General features: G+C 30.0%; 1 protein-coding gene across 1 annotated transcript in view; it reads right to left on the bottom strand.

The window, feature by feature from the left end:
- The window catches only part of LOC142331111 (beta-1,3-glucan-binding protein-like), a 190,710-nt gene that overhangs the window by 82,079 nt on the left and 89,103 nt on the right, over positions 1 to 19,528 (bottom strand). The window lies entirely within an intron of this gene.

Genomic DNA, 19,528 nt, shown 5'->3' with positions numbered 1-19,528 from the left:
CCTTATTATTATCTCTTAATAAATAATATACTAAGTTATTTATTTATTTGTATACTCACACACGCGCGCACAATTTTTATACACTATATTAAAAAAAACAAAAAAAAAACAATTATGATGAGAAACTTTCTTTCTGCGTAATTAATGACATCCAGTGTTGAATGAATACGTTGGAGGTCTCCGTTCGTTTCTCAATTTAGTCGTAAGATTACAAATCTACAGGTTAACCGGATTAAAAAAACTTAAGATTCTGGGCTGAGCTGTTTGAATTAGCAGGTTTTTTTTTAATATTTCATTCTTAATTTGCATATAAAAATAACTTTTAAGGCGACAACAAATTCAAAAATGAATAAATAAAACCCATCAAAAGCGTAAATTTGCATGTTTTATTTTTGACTTTATTTAATTTAATTATTTCATATGATGACATACTCAATATTGCTATTACGTAAGGATTGTAAAAAAGCGGTATGCTGTCTTAACCTTGAACTATCGTAGAAGGTTGGAGTGGGGAAGGGTTACGTAACAACTGTGTATAACAAGACGCTGGGAGACAGCGCGGCAAGGAACTTTTATCGTCTTCATCACCATTACTAAAACAAATATTCATTATCTATTTATCTCAAACAATTTATTAATTTGATTTGACAACACATTAATATCCAGTTATTTTTTTCCTTTAATTATGACATGAATTTTTAGGGTGTAAAAACATTGATCCAGACTGGGATTCGAAGCCAGAACCCTTTTGCAACATACCTTTATTTTCAAACGGTTTTTTAAAGACACGAATCAGTACTATAATTTATTTATTAATCTGTCATATTGTTAGCGTTTTAAAATTTTTGTATTAGTTAAAATTGAATATTTAAATAGGCACTAATTTAGTAAATGCAATGACAGGTAGTTTATGTAATGTGTATAAATAAGGAAAGAAATAAAGACGGTTTTCGGGAGTAATATCACATTAAGAGACTCAATAGTCTCAAATGGAAGGGTTAATAAAATCTTGTTGTGTGTGTGTGTGTGTGTGTGTGTGTGTGTGTGTGTGTGTGTGTGTGTGTGTATGTCTGCGCGCGCGCATGTTTATGTGAGGTTTTATTTAAGGTAGCTTTAAGTACATTACATTATACTGAAGTATGTTCCTCTTCAGTAATTTTAATCTTTCTATGAAAGAATTTCTGTTAAAAAGATTATTTAATTTATTTGTATTTTAACTAAAATTAGTTTAAATATTATTACTAAGATTAAATATTTCCATCAAAATAAGTACCGTGTACTTCGAAAATAATATTTGTAGAACAGTCGATTATCCGGTTCTTCATTCGTAATTTATTTTCAAATGTAGTTATATGCATATGTTAATATTTTTATTTCAAGTATTTTATAAAAATAATTATTTTTCAAATGTCATTACTTGATAGAATCGTGGTAAATAGTACGTATTTTGTGAAATACTTATTATTGCTAAATAAATTTAAAAAAATATAAATATTTTAACTAAATAAATAAATGAAAAACACATAGTCGATAACCTTTGCAATGGAACATGCAGTAGATGACTCCTTTCTTTTTCTGTTTAGCCTCCGGGAATTACCGTTCTGGTATTACTTCAGAGGATGAATGAGGGCGATATGTATGAGTGTAATTGAAGTGTTGTACAGTTTCAGTTCAACCATTCCTGAGATGCGTGGTTAATTAAAACCCAACCACCAAAGAATACCGTACTTAGGGATGGGAATATTCCCACCCCTAAGTTGGATCAACTGACAAATTTGTACCAAATTTTTAGATCCTATGATGCCTCTACAAAAATTAAAAATTTTTAACGGTGTACGTACACCACTCCTTTAAATAAATTCAAAATTTTATGTTATCAAATTCCTTATATTTTTATATGTAGATATACTGCAATATTTGAGCTAAATTTCAACTTTTAATGGTTAACGGGGTCACATTAATTCGGCATTAAGCAGGTAATGAAAAAATTACAACAAATGAAATTATAAATAAATAATATTTATTTTTATTATTTTAAGTGTGAATAAGTATATCAAAGATTAAATTCCATGGAAAACTAAATGAACTGTTCCGACATTTGCCCTATTGTATCAAGGGAAACCGTGCCAAAACCTTGATAAGAACAGCCTAACAATATTTATGTTTATGGTATATTATCAGATTACAGGCCTATAACATAGTAAAAACAACTTATATATTATGATAATATTACAATTTTAATTATAATAAATCTTTACAATTTATAAATTTCTTTCACATCTGATATCCATCCTTTTTCCCTGGAAAAAAAAGAAATAAAAATTATTATAATAACGATCTACAATCTCTTATCAATAAAATATATCGAAAAAATGTTTCATCTGTTACACCCATCTTCAGGATAATGTAGAAAGAATAGAGTGAAAAAAAAACATTATGTGTCACGATGGTTTATTACAAGTAGTGAGTATACTTCAGCTCTAACAATCGAATATGAATACATTTTTGATAAAATATTAAAAAAGGCTTATATAATATGAAAAAAATTATAATGAATGTAATCGATATATGAATTAACAGAATAAAAGTTCTGAAAGTACTTTGAGAAATGAACTCAAAAATAGAGATTTACAATTATGTAATCTATTCTGATCAGTTCGAGATAAAAATCTAAACAGTATTCTGGTCCTGTGTACTGATATTTGCCATATATAAAAAAACACAAATCAGTTATTTTTCCATTATAAATAAATTAAAAAATGATTGCTCAATAATTATGAGAAAATATCTTTTCTCATAGTAATGAGAAAAGATCATTACTATGCTTAATTTACAAAATGTATAAACAAAATTGCACCTTTCATATGAGTGACGTAAACAAATAAATCGATTTCAACTTTTGATGAGGGAGAACTATTGATTTAATGAATCAATAGTTTTTTTAACTAATATTTCTTCTGTTACCCCTTTAGGCTATCTAATGATGGCATGTAGACCCCAATCTGGTCTTTGAAACTCTTGCTGATTGCAATCTTAGTTAGCAGTCATTTTACTGTTAAAGCTAAATATTTAAAACTTATATTTAGGTATAAAATAAATAATAGGGTACATAGGGCTATTAGTCCCTAGTCAAATGTACATAGACTACTCTCGCATCGATTTAAAATACCAAATTTGCCCTTATAATTGGTACAAAAAAATGAAGTTAAAAGAAGTCAGGAACGGACCCTGTTATAACTAGACTGATATGCCCCAACAACTCCGTTTTTGTCTGTGCGACAATCGATGCGGTCGATATCTGTACACAGTTATGGTCACAAGTATGAATTTAGCCGATGGCAGGATTTACCTTCGCAAAAAATCTACTTTGTTGGCTATAGTTGAATGAATCGACTGATTCCCTTACATTCAATCCATTACAAAATCATATTTTTATAAAATAAAAAATTTATGTAATTAAACATATATATATATATATATATATATATATATATACAAAATAAATTACAATTCAAAAATTATTTGATTACATATTTTTATATATATCATTGAGATAAAAAAACCCAGGTTGTTTTTTAATTTTTTTATTAGTATTGTTTAGAAATCGACAGTTATATTGTTAAATTTATAATTGTAGAGGTCATATTGTATACAAAATTATATGTAAATTAATTATTATTGTTCATTTAGATTGTGTAAACGCTCTTTGGTACAGTCACATACCACATTTTAATTTTCCCGCTTCTATGGTTACATATCGCTGTTGACTTAAAAGCGGTTTCCCATTACTGCACCAGCGGTTTGTTGGTGGGAGAATTACGTGCGTTTTGTGAGACCGTTCTATTTTTGATTCTACGTCTACAATATCTTCTATTTTAACAAGGTAATTACTAGATGATAAGAAAAGTAATATATTTTAATTATTGTGTATTACTTTTTAAGGATTCAAGACATTATTTTAATTACGGATAAATAAATACAGCATCATCAGATAACCTATAAATAAGGTACTGCTTACATGCGTTTGAAATTCAATTTGCTGAAAGTACTAACAATTTGAGTGTTGTAAATTAGTTCAAAAGAATCCTTGAATATTCTAGTTTGAAGTGATATAAGGAAATATATATGGAGTTTTTTGTTGAGAAGATGCTATAAAACTTAATGAATCTGCACAAAACTTAGATTATGTTACTTCTTTTATGACGGTCAATAAAATCAGTGCTTCTGCGTTTTGCGATTACTGAAATAATTTATAGAAACTTAATAAAGTGGAACCTATATTGTAATATTATTTTTTAATTTGATCTGGTTCAGGTTTAATAATTTATCATAATTTTTCATTTATCATATAATTTATCATAGGTTATTAAATTATATCCATAAATTAAATCATTACATGATGCTTATAGGCCTTCAAAAAATTATACCTCTATTTTGTTCTTATTGTAAGTGAAATGTTACTAGCAACTGTATATGCTAATAAAAAGCTATTTTATTTTATTTTAATATACAAAAATTCAAAATATAATTTTGTAAAATATGAAATCGCAAATATTCTACTTATTTCTTAATGAATGGTGAAGTTTAAGGGGAGAAGCTTCTTGTAACAATACATGCCAATGAAGCTGATAAAAAGGGGGTTCAAGATGTTGGTTATAGCCTGTGGCACAACCAGTATTAACTATTATGTTATTTCATAATATACTGTACTTTCAAAAATTTGAATGTATTAAGAATTGAAATTATCTACTAATGTTTAATGTATCTAATGTTTAATTATATATAATTTTTTGTTTTTAATTAAATGTGAATGTCTTCCTTTTTTGAAAGCGTTATGTATTATTTTTTTAATTTATCCGTTGAATGGATTACATTTATTACCAAATTACAGTTGATTACAAACATATTTGAGGGGATGGGTTACTGCCTCTTTGACAATTTCTTTTCAAATATTGAAATGATTAAACAATGATTACAAAAAATATATTTATCTGCGCTACAATTAGACAGACTAGAAAGCTATTCCCTAAAAATCTTGTAAAAGTTGATAGAAAAATGAAAATGGGTGAGATGGACTTTGCTATGTGGGGACATTGTGGTTTCAAAATGGAAAGACGGAGGAAGAAAATTTGTATGTGTTGTTTGCACAATGCCTATGACCAAAATCAAGTGTTATGTATTAACAAACGGGGAGTATGAGTCAGCAGATATGTGGGTGGTGTTGATCAGTTTGTTCAGCTTTACTCTGCATATAATAAAGTTGTAAATCTCATTGATGGTGGATGAAGTTATTTTATTACTTTACTGTTACATCAATTGTAAATTCATTTTTATTGTATAAGAATATGGCAAAAGCTACTCAACCAAAGAGCAAACACCTCACACATTTGAAATTTCAGTCTCATCGGCAGATGAGTTGTTGGAGGTTTCTGTGTGGAAGAAACCAGGACCAACAACTCAAACTGGAAGAGGGAGAAAGAGAAATCATCCTGATGATTATACGTGCAAATGGTCATACGTGCAAATGTTAAAAGATTGGCTAATGTTGGTAAACACTTACCAGCGACTGGAACAAGAAGAAGATGTGTATATTGCAGCACAGCAAAGGAACAGAAGGGTATAATGTATGTCAGCTGCAAAGTAGGGTTATGTATAGGACCCACCGGGTTGGTCTAGTGGTGAACGCGTCTTCCCAAATCAACTGATTTGGAAGTCGAGAGTTCCAGCGTTCAAGTCCTAGTAAAGCCAGCTATTTTTATACGGACTTGAATACTAGATCGTGAATACCGGTGTTCTTTGGTGGTTGGGTTTCAATTAACGACACATCTCAGGTATGGTCGAACTGAGAATGTACAAGACTACACTTTATTCACACTCATACATATCATCCTCATTCATCCTCTGAAGTATTATTTAAACAGTAGTTACCGGAGGCTAAACAGGAAAAAGAAAGGGTTATGTATAGAATGTTTCATTTCATTTCATGCATCATAAGTTAGGGGTTTTTATATTTTATTTATGTAATGTTTTTGAAATAGGTAATATTTTTATATATATAATATAATATAATATTCTTTCAGCCTCCGCAAAGCACAGAATTAGAGAAATACTCTTACCTTTTTGTTCAGTCAAGAATGAAAAATTATTATTATTAATAATTATTAATTTATCATATCTTATCTTGTATACCAACTTAAATGATTTTAATAAGAATGTTCCCATCAAATTCTTTTGCAGATTTATATATTTAAATTTACATACATATATATATATATATATACAATTTTTCTAAATATACAATTTCCAAAAAAAATGGGTTTCTCGAATGTTGCTGACCATTTGATAAATAATAATCATGATATGACTAATTTAGAAGATAATTTGGAAATAGTTGGAAAAATAAATATTGAAGATGAAAATAATAAAAAATTGGAAATTTTAGAAAAATTGTATATATTTTATACACATACAATTTTTTTATATTTATCTATTTTTTTATTATTTTTTTTTTGTCTTCAGTCATTTGACTGGTTTGATGCAGCTCTCCAAGATTCCCTATCTAGTGCTAGTCGTTTCATTTCAGTATACCCTCTACATCCTACATCCCTAACAATTTGTTTTACATATTCCAAACGTGGCCTGCCCACACAATTTTTGCCTTCTACCTGTCCTTCCAATATTAAAGCAACTATTCCAGGGTGCCTTAGTATGTGGCCTATAAGTCTGTCTCTTCTTTTAACTATATTTTTCCAATTGCTTCTTTCTTCATCTATAAGCCGCAATATCTCTTCATTTGTCACTTTATCCACCCATCTGATTTTTAACATTCTCCTATAGCACCACATTTCAAAAGCTTCTAATCTTTTCTTCTCAGATACTCCGATCGTCCAAGTTTCACTTCCATATAAAGCGACACTCCAAACATACATTTTCGAAAATCTTTTCTTGACATTTAAATTAATTTTTGATGTAAACAAATTATATTTCTTACTGAAGGCTCGTTTAGCTTGTGCTATTCGGCATTTTATATCGCTCCTGCTTCGTCCATCTTTAGTAATTCTACTTCCCAAATAACAAAATTCTTCTACCTCCATAATCTTTTCTCCTGCTATTTTCACATTCAGTGGTCCATCTTTGTTATTTCTACAACATTTCATTAATTTTGTTTTCTTCTTGTTTATTTTCATGCGATAGTTCTTGCATAGGACTTCATCTATGCCGTTCATTGTTTCTTCTAAATCCTTTTTACTCTCGGTTAGAATTACTATATCATCAGCAAATCGTAGCATCTTTATCTTTTCACCTTGTACTGCTACTCCGAATCTAAATTGTTCTTTAACATCATTAACTGCTAGTTCCATGTAAAGATTAAAAAGTAATGGAGATAGGGAACATCCTTGTCGGACTCTCTTTCTTATTACGGCTTCTTTCTTATGTTCTTCAATTATTACTGTTGCTGTTTGGTTCCTGTACATGTTAGCAATTGTTCTTCTATCTCTGTATTTGAACCCTAATTTTTTTAAAATGCTGAACATTTTATTCCAGTCTACGTTATCGAATGCCTTTTCTAGGTCTATAAACGCCAAGTATGTTGGTTTGTTTTTCTTTAATCTTCCTTCCACTATTAATCTGAGGCCTAAAATTGCTTCCCTTGTCCCTATACTTTTCCTGAAACCAAATTGGTCTTCTCCGAACACTTCCTCCACTCTCCTCTCAATTCTTCTGTATAGAATTCTATTTAAGATTTTTGATGCATGACTAGTTAAACTAATTGTTCTGTATTCTTCACATTTATCTCCCCCTGTTTTCTTTGGTATCATGACTATAACACTTTTTTTGAAGTCTGACGGACATTCCCCTTTTTCATAAATATAACACACCAGTTTGTATAATCTGTCAATCGCTTCCTCATCTGCACTGCGCAGTAATTCTACAGGTATTCTGTCTATTCCAGGAGCCTTTCTGCCATTTAAATCTTTTAATGCTCTCAAATTCAGATCTCAATATTGTTTCTCCCATTTCATCCTCACCAACTTCTTCTTCTTCATCTATAACACCATTTTCTAATTCATTTCCTCCGTATAACTCTTCAATATATTCCACCCATCTATCGACTTTACCTTTCGTATTATATATTGGTGTACCATCTTTGTTTAACACATTATTAGATTTTAATTTATGTACCCAAAAATTTTCCTTAACTTTCCTGTATGCTCCGTCTATTTTATCAATGTTCATTTCTCTTTCCACTTCTGAACACTTTTCTTTAATCCACTCTTCTTTCGCCAGTTTGCACTTCCTGTTTATAGCATTTCTTAATTGCCGATAGTTCCTTTTACTTTCTTCATCACTAGCATTCTTATATTTTCTACGTTCATCGATCAGCTGCAATATATCGTCTGAAACCCAAGGTTTTCTACCAGTTCTCTTTATTACGCCTAAGTTTGCTTCTGCTGATTGAAGAATTTCCTTTTTAACATTCTCCCATTCTTCTTCTACATTTACTACCTTATCTTTTTTACTCAGACCTCTTTCGATGTCCTCCTCAAAAATCTTCTTTACCTCCTCTTCCTCAAGCTTCTCTAAATTCCACCGATTCATCTGACACCTTTTCTTCAGGTTTTTAAACCCCAATCTACATTTCATTATCACCAAATTATGGTCGCTATCAATGTCTGCTCCAGGGTAAGTTTTGCAGTCAACGAGTTGATTTCTAAATCTTTGCTTAACCATGATATAATCTATCTGATACCTTGCAGTATCGCCTGGCTTTTTCCAAGTGTATATTCTTCTATTATGATTTTTAAATTGGGTGTTGGCAATTACTAAATTATACTTTGTGCAAAACTCAATAAGTCTGTGCCCTCTTTCATTCCTTTTGCCCAGCCCGTATTCACCTACTATATTTCCTTCCTTGCTCTTTCCAATGCTTGCATTCCAATCTCCAACTATTATTAAATTTTCATCTCCTTTTACGTGTTTAATTGCTTCATCAATCTCTTCGTATACACACTCTACCTCATCATCATCATGGGCGCTTATAGGCATATAGTCGTTAACAATCATTGTCGGTTTATGTTTAGGTTTTGATTTTATCCTTATTACAATGATTCTATCGCTATGCGTTTTGTAATACTCTACTCTCTTCCCTATCTTCTTGTTCATTATGAAACCTACTCCTGCCTGCCCATTATTTGAAGCTGAGTTAATTATTCTAAAATCACCTGACCAAAAGTCGCCTTCCTCTTCCCACTGAACGTCACTAATTCCTACTACATCCACATTTATCCTATCCATTTACCTTTTTAAATTTTCTAGCCTACCAACCTTTTTTAAACTTCTAACATTCCACGCTTTGACTTGTAGAATGTTATTTTTTAATTTTCTGGTGACCCCTTCCTTAGTAGTCCCCACATGGAGATCCGAACGGGGGACTAGTTTACCTTCGGAATATTTTACCAAGGAAGGCGCCTCCATCATTGCTATATGAAAATGCAGAGAGCCACATTTTCTTGGAAAAAAAGCAGCTGTAGTTTTCCATTGCTTTCAGCTGCGCAGTACTCAGAGGACTGAGTGATGTTGATATGGCCGTTAAGTCATTCTGACTCACGCCCCTAACAACTACTGAAAGAGCTGCTGCCCTCTTTCAGGAATCATTCCTTAGTTTGGCTCTCAACAGATACCTCTCCGATATGGTTGCACCTTTGGTCCAGCTACTCTGTATCCCTGAGCACTCAAGCCCCCTCACCAACGGCAAGGTCTCATGATTCATAGAGGAGGATATATAATAAATATATATATATATATATAGTTGTAAACATGAATTCTTATTTTATTTTTAAACAAACAATTTTTTTTGCAAAATGTAAAAAGCTAAAAATTTTCTTGTGTGACTGTAAACAGTTTTAAAAATTATAAAAAAAACATCACTGAGGATGGGCTTAGGCCCGAAAGCGCTTAGATGGAATAAAAGATTAAAGGTAAGAATGTTTCTCTAATTCTGTGCTTCACGGAGGCTGAATGAATATTATATTGTACATATAGATATTTACATATAGAGAAAGAAAAAATGGACTATATAAAAAGGTTAACCTAAATAAATTAATAATATTTTTATGGGTAAGAGTCATTTTGTATTAGCAATTTTCTTGTTCTTATTTTATTTTTAAAATAAAAAAAGAATGTTTGACAAAAAATTTTGTATGATATGAACCACTGCCCACATGGTAAGTGGTACATATATGTATGTAACAGGGCCTAACTGCCACAGATTTGGTAATGGATGTCCAATTTTGATGGAAATACATTATTAATGCCTAAGTCCACCAACCAAGTAAAAAAAAATATTTTTTGTTAGGCCCCAGAGTTGTGCCCTATAAAGTGTTAAAAGAGATGAATGAATCTCAGTCATTTAATTCTTGGTTGAGATATAATGATAATCAAAATGAAAAAAATGATGTTATTGGAAAATCCGTAAAATAAATTTATGCTAATGAAAATGATTCTGACGAAGATGACATCAACATTGAGTCTTAAAGACTCATTACAAATTTTATTAAAGATCTTGTACGGCTACTCGTGATATAAAAAAGTTAAAATCTTGCAGTAATAAAATGTAAATTAATGATGCATCAAAAAATTTGCGGTTGTTTCAAATAACTTTTCATTTGTTAAAAATGAATATTTTGTTAATAGTCTATTAATTATGATTCTGGCCATCAAAAAATATTCTGCTGTTGCCTGCTGTAAGGTATTTATAATTTATAATTTGTAACTTTCTTCTACCCACAATAAAAATATATAAATGACTTTTGTATTTATTGTTTTTCATAATTTATTTTAGTGTTCTATTATAATGTTATTTTATAATAATATACTGTACGTTCAAAAATTTTAATGTATTAAGAATTGAAATTATCTATGTCCCGATTTGTTTGAATTTTTAATGTTTAATTATATATAATTTTTTATTTTTAATTAAATGTGAATGTCTTTTTTCTTTTTTTAAAGGCGTTATGTATTATTTTTTTAATTTATCTCTAGGTTGAATGGATTACATTTATTAACAAATTACAGTTGAATTCATAATGAAAGGGCTTCTATAAAAATAATAACTATAAATAAAATTATTGAAATTAATGAATGCTATAATAAAAGATAATTTTAATTCTTGAATTTAAAAATCATAAAATCTGTTTACAAACATGAAAAATACATAATTATTATTCAGAAGTGATTCATTAGTAAAAAAAAAATTAAAAACAACTAGAATTTAAGGTTTCTTAGTCCTAGTTTATAAAACTGGAAATGAAACACTAATGTTGCAAAGAAAGAAGGAGAGTGGTAGTATAAAATATGGAACTAAAGAAATAAAATTTGAAAAGGATTCAGAAAAAATTCTAACTAAAATGATTGTTACCCTGAGCAAAAAATATAATAAACACAATTCAGTTTACTCGTTTCTTACAACTAATAATGACTTATAATTAAAAATATAAATACTGTATTTCTTTGATTTTTTTTGTCTGAATTATGAAAAATCATTTTAATATATGATTTTTTATTCTATTAAAGTAGTACTGCAAAAGAAACTTGATTAATTTAGACCGGTTCTAAGCCACGCCATCAGACAGGTGAAAATAAATTATAGTATGTCATTATAACAAAGAATCTTCTATTTGAAAAGTTATATTTTACAAACTAGGAATAAATACTAAATTTGTGATATAATTCATTATATTTATTCTTTTCTGCGTATTTATTGTTGTTGAAGTTTGAAGAGTATCTTTAGGAATTCTGAAAATTACACATTCATAATTATTATATAAACATTTAGTTTTACATAGCTGTAAGATTTCAATTAAAATAAAGATGAAAAAGGACTGTATTTCTAACAAGAATTTCTGTTACAACTGTTGGCAATCTTGGTCATCATTTCATAATTCTGGGCAGAAAAAAGATTTGAACTAATAAGCATAATGTTTCTAGTGTACAGCTATTCTACACAAACATGGAGAGTACTTATTTTTAACCAATGACCGAGATCGACAAGGGTTTCAAAGAGAAGCTTTTTCTTTTGCAATACTATTAAAAAGTTTTACTGAAAAATAAAACTTTTTTTCTACTAAATTTAAATAATATGTACTTACTTATGATCGCAGAAAGATACACTTATCTCGTACAAAAACTTGTACAACATTAAATAATTTAACTGTAATCTGGTGAAAATTTCTTGCTCATTGTTTCAGATTCCTTTCTCTAAAGTTAATGAACAAGAAATGCTGAAATCATGGCAAACAGGACTGTAAATAAGAAAAAAGTATATTTAACTCCTTAGCATAATAGCAACAAAAGTTATTTTTTATCAGAATAAATTTTATCTTAATATTGGGAAATTTAATAATAGATATCAATCACCTTACCTGACAAAGTCAAATAATCATTACAAAAAAAAAATCACACATTTGGTTTAAATAAACAGCATTTTATATTTACCTTCCTGATTAAAAAAAAAAAAATTGCTTTCTTTACCATTATGTATAGTAAAAAATATTACCATGAATTACACTACAGAAAAATGGTTTTAATACTATATGTTTTTTGTTGCGTTTCAAACAATTTTTATCCTAGCATTCAATAAAGGTGTTACAGACTTGATTTTATATGAAATTTACTTTTATAAATCATTTAAATACATATACCCCTCTTGTAGTGGTTATACAAAATAAAAAATAAAAAGATTTAAATAAAATTTTTAAAAAACATAATACTGTTAAATTTAAAGAAATATTTTAACCTTTTGAAGTCTGTGCAAATCACAAACAAATAACCGTCAACAACTTGCTAATTCCCACCATTTAAAAAAAAATGTTATTCCAATTGTATGCATTTAATAAAGTGAATACTACTTTTTGCACGATTTCAAATCTGCAAACCAAAATTAAATCGGTGGGCAAGGTATTTAGTAACGCAAATTTAAAGAAAACCTGATTTATGAATTATATAGCCTAAGTATGAAATTACCTTACCTAATATCTGTTTTCCTTTAGTTTTCTTCTAAATCATCCTCAGGAATATCCCTTTTCATTCTCCAGCAGTAATCGGCAAGTATCTTTAAGCACCATTTTCCCTGAAAGCATGTTTTCAACACTGATGCATCCTGAGGAAATTGTTTTTTGTGCTTATCAGTTACATCGCTAAAGTTAAGTGGAAAAAAATTTCAAACGTGAATGTAAAATACGTCATTTTCTTTAGACATATTACTATTTGAAGTCACTTTCTTGCTTATAATTATTTCCTGTGTTAATTTTATCTATCCATTTTTTGCAAAATCTTTTTTGTAATAGTTATGATCTTATGTTTGTTCCAATTTTTATTTCATATCATTCTTTTTTTTTGGTCTTTATTATCCCTTTTTTTTCTTTGTTTTCTGTACCTCACCTTGCATTTAGATACAACTATATTGTAGTAAGAATCGATGTCTTTTCCGGATGTAATTTACATTACATAATTTAGTTTGGAAATCTCTCCTAATAATTATATTAGTCTTGTTGTAGATGGATTTCACTAATATATATAAAATTTATTTTATGATTACCAGTTTACTTTCTTTTTTTTGCGCAGGAGACAAGACATGCTGCAGCTCGCATCACTGGGTGTGTGAGGTTTCCCATCAGAGATGATGAGGACTCTCTAAACAACCTTCCCTAAGGCAACATGCCTTGATACCCACCTATTGGCATTACTCAGGACATGCTGTTTTTCCCGTGGGACACGCAGGGCAGTGTTGGGAGTCCTACACATATCACCAGTGGCAGCGACCCAAGAGCCCCTAACCACCTCCATGCGTAGGCTATCCCTATCCCGCTTACCCCGCGTACTCCAGCAAAACACATGGTCGTTGGAGCCTTTATTCACAGTTGAACTTCTTCCTGTCTATGTCTATTCACCCATGGAGCAACCAGTCCAGTAGGAGTCTGGGGTTTGATCTACACCACAACATTGAGGGGGGAGTCGCTGTCTACATCCAATTTAGTAACGCTGCAGATCTGCACAGGTCATCGTCGGCCCCAAGCTGATGGGTTGGAGAGTCCTGCACATCTTGACAGTATTGACGACCCCAAAGGGGCCCCCAACCACCTACTTGTACAGGCTGTCCCCTCTCCATCCGCCACGTGAAGGCTAGCCCTCGCGCAATAATTCTTCTGTCATCTTGGTTTTGAGGGATATCCTCTGTCAAGGCGACCACTTCTCACCATGATGTTTTGCTGGTGAACATTGTCAGCAGATTATCTGCATCAAGCCTACCAACAGCAATAAAGCACCAGGCTCTCTTTCATCACCAGTTTATACTTGGCTACTAAAAATATTGAAGGTTCAGTTCTTCAATTTTTTTTATCTAGCTCATACTAACTTATCTATTTTTTCTTCTCTTTATTATAAAATTAATATATATAATAAACCTTTGTCAATCAGATAGTGTTGTTTAATTTCCCTCCATATGTGAAATCTGGTTTTTTTAAGTCTATTGGTAAGCTGTAATGAAGTCTCACTCATGTTTTGCAGTGGTAGTTCAATGTATATTGGATTGAATTTTTGCATTTTATTGTACGATCAAATGAAAATCACTCTTGATCCATTTTTGTTCTAAACATCTGTATTAATTATCAAATCAATTTATTTTGAAACTTTCAGCCACTTTTAACTTTAAATGTTTATTATTAAAATTTCAGCTACTTTTGAACTGTTAAACTCGCTTGTAAAAATTTGCACGATTAAAAACTTTTTTACTTAATAAGGTGGCAATAAATTTTAGGTGGTTTTTACAACACCCTTTAAAACATTAATTTTATCGCTGAATTTTTTTATTCAGAAATGCACTTTTCAAGAAGACTTATTAAATAATTATGATTTATATATACAAGAGTATTTATTATTCACAGTTTTAACTGTTTACACAGATGCTCTTTATTAATGATTTTATGATTTCAAAGTAGCACATTTTTATTTTTATTTGCAAACATACTTACTGAGGACCAACTTGCACTTTTGAAGCATTACTCAGTCCCCACCCAGTGAGAGGTCACCACCTCTGCAAAACAGCCATACTGATATTATCAGCCACAGAATTGTAGTTAATTGCTCAGTGCAGTTTCATACACTGAAGCAATCTTACACTCCACACTATTTTAAGAGCAGTATATATATATATATTTTTTTTTTTTTAAATATAATTTAGTCCCGAAAGTAATTTCTTAGTGATGCCATCCAGTCCAGGGCTCTTCCTCAGACTAACGCGCATAGCGGCCGCTGTTCATTCACTCCGGTTAAACAGAGGCACTGTACCTTCTGCAGTGATATCCTGCCAAGGCATCCAATCAGACTTTGGGAATAGTTTTTTGAAACAATCCACTCTGTCAACTGAATGGGGAGGGAACGAACAAACTTCTTCATCACTATTTTGTAGCTGCTTCTCCTCATGTCAACCACCCTGACTGCCTTCAACACCTCAGTGTCAGATCTATACCCCATAGGATCCACCATCTTCTTCCCCAGGTGTTGATTCCCTATTTCAATTAGACCACCCTCCTCAGCAGGTGCCTCTGCAACCTGACCACAAACGGGGGACCTAGACAGGCTTGCGTGTAGCCTAAAGCCATCTTCCTGCGGCATTTCACTGCAAAATACCCATTGGTCACACGCGAACCACAATCACGTTGAAGAATCGACCAATATATCCCACCTAACCTCAACTAAGAACACACATCTATTTAGATATATTTTTAACTGAAGATGTTTGTCTCTATATATTGAACAATTCTTTATTATAATTCACCATATTTCTTACTCTTAATTTATAATTTAAATAAAGTGTGATGTCAATAACGAAAAAAAATTAATGCTTGGCTGCTTCTTCATAAGTTTTGTTTATCTACACTATTCTTTTTTTTCTCATGCGATCTTTGTTCTTTGGTACATATATTGCATTTTACCATCAGTAGTATATTTTTTCAAATTACAAAAGAATTCTTCATTAAGTTTAAATAACTTTCATAGAGAAATACCAAATTGATGTATAAAATATTATAATCCAGTTAATTAAAATTCTGAAAAAAATAAGAATTTCTTAGTGTATTATGATTTTTTTTTGTTTTAATAAATTACAGTAATAAATATTGTACGTAGAATTCAAAGTTTGTTATTAATTATTATTATTATTCTGTTTCAGAAGATTTGAACTAATTTAGTAAAAAAAAAAAGCTTCATAGTATTTTGGAAGAGTGGCAAATATAAAATTAATTTTTGACATTGCCAGGGGAATCCAACAACCTGGTAGATTTTCAGAATTTATTTGTGTATCTTAAGAACTATAAACAAAAGCAACTCCAAAGCAACTCACATTGTTATGAAGATGATTATGAATATTATATGTAAAGTAAATTAATTGCCTGTATGATAAACAATTTGTTAATATTTATTTTATTTTTTTCTATTATTATTAAATTATTTTTATTATTCAGTTAAATCTGATAATCCAATTTTTTTATTTCGTAAGTTAACCATTTTTTTCTCTTAAGAAAAATATGATGAAAATTTAATAATAGTTGGAGATTGGAATGCAAGCATTGGAAAAGGCAAGGAAGGCAGGGAAGGTGAATACGGGCTGGGCAAAAGGAATGAAAGAGGGGACCGACTTATAGAGTTTTGCACGAAGTATAATTTAGTAATTTCCAACACCCAATTTAAAAATCATAATAGAAGAATATACACTTGGAAAAAGCCAGGCGATACTGCAAGGTATCAGATAGATTATATCATGGTTAAGCAAAGATTTAGAAATCACCTCGTTGACTGCAAAACTTACCCTGGAGCAGACATTGATAGCGACCATAATTTGGTGATAATGAAATGTAGATTGGGGTTTAAAAACCTGAAGAAAAGGTGTCAGATGAATCGGTGGAATTTAGAGAAGCTTGAGGAAGAGGAGGTAAAGAAGATTTTTGAGGAGGACATTGCAAGAGGTCTGAGTAAAAAAGATAAGGTAGTAAATGTAGAAGAAGAATGGGAGGATGTTAAAAAGGAAATTCTTAAATCAGCAGAAGCAAACTTAGGCGGAACAAAGAGAACTGGTAGAAAACCTTGGGTTTCAGACGATATATTGCAGCTGATCATTGTCACATTATCACATTATGTTCAAGAAAATAATAAGCAAAGAAAATAAGCAAGAAGGAATCCGGTTGTATAAAACTTCCCATAAATAAAGAGCTTGATTATCTACAGCAATACATGTACGGAACAGAATAAAAACAAAAAGAAGTTTCATTATCACAACCGGAAACAAGTATGGAAGTGACAACTAATCTTCAGGTTCACAGTATCTTAATGGCTCTAATTTCTGCCATACAGCCATGAAACAAGAGCACCTACGTTCATTTAGAGAACTGATACAAAGAGGTAAGAAGTACTAGACAAGAAAACAAATTTTTATGAGACACAAGGATGATTTTTCTTTTTTTTTTGAAAATGAATGCCAATAAAAATACTACTACAAAACATGAATGTGGCCATTATATAAACTGGTTAAATCACAACCGATGAAGACTTTTCATTCACTCAGATTGATATTAAACTAAGAAAGCAGGATCGACCAAAGAAATTAGAAAAATAATACATTAATCGAGTGTAATATTTAAAGAAAGAAATGTTTTAGCGTATATCCTTTGTTGGAATCTACAGGTTGGATTCCAAATTTAAAAATAAAATAAAATTATGAATAGCTTTATTAGGAAGATTTGCCGATTGGCCATGCATTTTTTAAAAAAATAACGCCACAAAAATTAAAATAATAAATAATCCACCATCTGATAAGCAAAGGAAAGAAGACTGAATATTAAATTGGACATTTTTTAATAAAAATAAATAAAATAGTATTCTTTATCACGTCATTTTATGTTGTTTTGAATCGAACAGAATAGAATTTTCATATTTTAATATTTAATTATGCTTATTAATAACTTTTCATACATTTTTTGTTCAATATTAATAAATTTAAAAAAATTTTCATTTCTAAAAGATAAATTAATTAATTAATTTGGTTCTTTATATTTTGAGTATTTTTTTATGAATACTTTTAATAATAATGATAAACACTAAAGTATTTTTATAATAAAAATATGTAACAAATTAATAAATGCTAAAAAATAAAAATTATTTAATTACTTATTTACATTAATAAATATTATTAATTTAATAATTATATATATATATATATATTATGTATATATATATATATACACACGATTATCAGTGGCGGCTTGTAGCTGCATAATTTTTGTAAATAAAACTTGTAGAGAATTGAAGTCTGAACAAAATGGTGAAAGATAACTTACACATGCTTCTCACAGGCAGGAAATGTCAGGAAATATAAATTTAGTAAGAAAAAGTCGAAATTTTTATAAAAAAAATCACAAAAAAATTTCAGAGAATTACATTTTGTTACCAAATTAAGATTATGTAAATTATTAATGCAGTATTTTTTAAGTAATGCCAAAATATATTTGATATACTTTCCTGGCATTGGGAAGTGGTGACCCCATCGCCCAGCGCATTGCAACTACATGCTTCAAGCAGTCTTTGAATCAATACAAGGAACAGTCAAGATCTACTGCTGGCTTTATTTCACTTTTTGGGTTTGTAGTTTTAATATTTATTTACATACTATATGAGTGTTCTTTCCGGGTGCTGAAAACAACACTTCCTTGTGCACCCAGGAAAAAAGAAAACTGAAAGGATTCCAGAACACAGATTATCTTTCACTATAGTATTCCATTTCTTGATCCATTAAGGCATTTTAGAAAAACACAACTCAAGGGACGAAACTTGCTGAATTGAAGAATGAACAGTTTAAAACTGACAACAGTAGATTCATGTAAGTAATACACATAACCAGTAATGGTGCTAATAGAAGCAGTGTTTAAGGTAACATTCAAATAACTCCAATTCAAGCTTGCTCAGTTTGGTTTTTAAGTTGCTCACCGTATTTGTATTATTTGTTATTGTTTGTTTACGAATAATCTTTGTTAGTATAGACTAACAAAGATTTGTTAGTGACACATAAGCTCTCTCACTTATGTGGTGATATAAAAATAAATAAATAAAAATTAATAATAATAAATAACTATTATTTGGAATCAAACTTTCATTTGATAAATGTTGAAGGTTACAAAATTTGTTTTTTTAGAATCTGCTATGTATTTATCAGATAAAAAGCTAGAATTCAAAATCTTAGCTTAACTTATTTCCAAAGGTAAATGATCTTTGTCGTAATAAAAAATTTCATCATAAGCAATATTAACACAAATGTCAGTAAGATTAGAAAAAACCAAATCAAGAGAATTACTGATAGATTTTAACAAATTATTCGATTGTAAAATATTTCAATCTATAGAAAAATTTGTAAGGGGTGTAGCAGCATTTTTAACGTTAAATTAGGATAACATTTAGAAGAAAAAAAAACATTTTCTAGGTT

Source organism: Lycorma delicatula, chromosome 10 (genome assembly GCF_047948215.1).
Source record: "Lycorma delicatula isolate Av1 chromosome 10, ASM4794821v1, whole genome shotgun sequence".
Taxonomy (NCBI): Eukaryota; Metazoa; Arthropoda; class Insecta; order Hemiptera; family Fulgoridae; genus Lycorma; species Lycorma delicatula.
This window is presented reverse-complemented; position numbering and strand designations above follow the sequence as displayed.